General features: G+C 46.3%; 1 non-coding gene across 1 annotated transcript; it reads left to right on the top strand.

Annotated features, from left to right (window-relative positions):
- Positions 1–1479: 1479 nt before the first annotated feature.
- TRNAK-CUU (transfer RNA lysine (anticodon CUU)) lies at positions 1480–1552 on the top strand. The gene has a single exon. It is a non-coding gene; the product is annotated as a tRNA-Lys (tRNA).
- The last annotated feature ends 1547 nt before the right edge of the window (positions 1553–3099 follow it).

Genomic DNA, 3099 nt, shown 5'->3' with positions numbered 1-3099 from the left:
GCAGCGATCCAACTGCACCAGAGAAGCCCGCCCAGCAGATCCAGAAACCCAAAACAAAACAAACAACGCCAGTGAGAGAGTACATGTCCACATATATGCTGAGCTTTGATGTCACATGACATGGAATGCTCTAGTGATCAATCAGGACCCAGCCCTTCAGCTGTGCTCCCTGTCAGCCCAAGGACAGTTAACTCTATCCTGGCCAAAACCAGGACAGTCTCCACCCCTTATTCCATATCATTTTCACTATGCTCAGGTTCCAAATACATCCCAAGGAATCACCACCCCTTTTCCCAGGTCTCACAGATATCATTCCCTCAGTCTATGGACCACCCTTCCAAAATGTCTACTGAGTTCATTTAGTCCATAACATTAGGTTCCATCTGTCATGACAGTCTTTAAGGCTGGAGGAATGAGGTGGAGTTGGCTCAGTCGGTGGAGCAGGAAGATTTGGATGTGGCAGGAGGATGTTGTGAGGCACCAATTGCAATAACAGGGTTATTTGACAGTTCGATTCATTGGCTATTTTCACCCAAAATTAAATCTCCTTGAGGCACGCATCGGACCTCTCCGTCCTCCTGCACTACGTACCAAGTGCACCCAGGTCCTTGGGCAAAAGTAATCCCACGCATGGGTTTACCTTTACCTGATGCAGGAGTATCCCAGAAGGTCTTCCCCAGCATATTTTTCATGTGCACTACAGGGACTTTATCCCCATCCACGGTATGTAGGAGGTTTGATTGAGCAGGGCCAGCTTGCTTGGCAGATCCTCTGGTATTGACTAACCAGGTGGCTTTTGCTAAATGCACGTCCCAGTGTTTGAAAGTTCCACCCCCCATTGCTCTCAGTGTAGTTTTTAGCAGCCCATTGTATTGCTCAATTTTCCCAGAGGCTGGTGCATGGTAGGGAATGTGATATATCCACTCAATGCCATGTTCTTTGGCCCAGGCATCTATGAGGTTGTTTCGGAAATGTGTCCCATTATTTGACTCAATTCTTTCTGGTGTGCCGTGCCATGCCGCCATAAGACTCTCCTCAAGGCCTAAAATGATGTTCCGGGCAGTGGCATGGGACACAGCATGAGTTTCCAACCATCCGGTGGCTGCTTCCACCATTGTAAGCACATAGTGTTTGCCATGCCGAGTTTGTGGGAGCATGATATAATCAATCTGCCAGGCCTCCCCATATTTATATTTTGACCATCATCTTCCATACCAAATGGGCTTTAACTGTTTGGCTTGCTTGATCGTAGTACATGTCTCACATTCATGGATTACCTGTGCAATAGCATCCATGGTTAAGTCCACCCCTCGGTCACGAGCCCATCTCTATGTTGCATCTCTTCCCTGATGGCCTAAGGAGTCATGGGCCCAGTGAGCCATGAATTGTTCACCCTTATGTTGCCAGTCCAGATCCACTTGAGCCACCTTAATCTTAGCAGCTTGATCTGCCTATTGGTTGTTCTGATGTTCTTCAGTGGCCCGGCTAGCTCAGTTGGTAGAACATGAGACTCTTAATCTCAGGATCATGGGTTCAAGCCCCATGTTGCGTGCTAAAAACTTTTGTGGTTTGAATTCAGCCGGTGGCAAATCGTCACGTGGCCAAAACCATGCCTTATGCCAAAACCAGGACAGTAATACACTGTGAACTTACTCATTTTCAATCTCTGACAGAATGGGCTGCCCTTGCCCAAAGAACAGTTCAAGCACTGTGTTCCTGGCATCTCTTAATTTATTAATCCACTTACTGGACCTTGAAAGCACCTTGCACTAGGAAAGACTATCCTGATCCTCCATTCAGAAGCAGACGGGATGAGTACAGCTTTGGCTAGAAAGAACTAACAAAACCAGTATGAAACTATTTACACAGTGCTGTCTTGGTTTTGCTTCCATGTTCTGTGACAGCAGTGCCACCAGCTGGCAAGAGCTGAGATCCAAAGTCAAAAGATCAGAAACAAAATACACCCAAGAAGGGAAGTGATGACAGCCAAGCAAACCTGCAGAAGCTGGGCTGGGAGGTTGTGAGAGACGACTTGTAACTCCCCAAAAACAGGGCCTGAGAGAAACAGGCCTGCGAGAAAAAACAGCCTGAGAGAGATAAGGGATGGGGGGGGAGTGGAGGCCCTCCGAGCCGAGGAATGTCTCAAACACTCACAAGTAGCAAAACTATAGTCACAGGGTGGATAGTGTGGAGTTAGGAGCTGATAAGGCTGCCTGGACAGCACAGGATGCAGCTGGAGGAGGGAGCCCTGTGAAGGCAGGATGGTTCTGTTCTGGTGCATCTTGTAAAGTTTCAAGGGCCATCTGTCCGGTGAATGACCTTTGCTTCATTATCCACAAAATGCATATTAAAGTTAACACCCCTCAATATGCTAACGAGGGCTAACATGATCATGCTAATTACATCATCCCATGAAACACCTTACCCCTCCCTGTACACAGGATACATAGGTATGTGGGTCGACCTAGGGGATGGACCCAAGGAAAGTGGGTATAAATTGGAAGAGGCGGGGGGGGGGGGGGGGGAGCAGTGGGAGGGAGAAAAGACAAGACATGAAGAAGTGAAGAAGATGGATGCATCCCTGATGAACTCGGATGGGACCAACGCAGGAACCTGGACTGGTGATCTCTATTTCTCTATTCTCTCTATCTCCCTTCTTTCCTTTTTTTCCCCTTTTCCCTCACTACCATTAAGTAACGCAAGGTATACTGTATTGCTTGCCATAATGATACAGAGAAATGATTACTTGTTTTAAGACTTATTTACTATAGAAAACTGCTTAGCAACTTATTTACTTACTTCTAGCAAGTTATAGTATTACTTAGAGTATTTCTGAATATTGCTAAGAATCCTGCTTGCCCAGACTGTTCTGTGGAATTTTACCAAGGACTGCTGTGTCCATCAAAACAAAGCAGTTTACTGTGAAAATCTACCAAGAACTGCAGTGTTCAGCAAAATATCATGTGTTTGTCCTTGAGGAACAGATGTGCTCTAACTAGTTGGGCCTCGGTAATGAGTAAAGATAGACATGTACGGATTGTAGAAGTTCCATTGGTTCTCTTAGATAAGATAGGATGAGTAAACCGGCTGAAAAACACT

This window comes from Strix aluco, chromosome W (assembly GCF_031877795.1).
Source record: "Strix aluco isolate bStrAlu1 chromosome W, bStrAlu1.hap1, whole genome shotgun sequence".
In the NCBI taxonomy this organism is placed as follows: domain Eukaryota; kingdom Metazoa; phylum Chordata; class Aves; order Strigiformes; family Strigidae; genus Strix; species Strix aluco.
The sequence above is the reverse complement of the archived record's forward strand: the minus strand, read 5'-3'. Positions and strand labels throughout refer to the sequence as shown.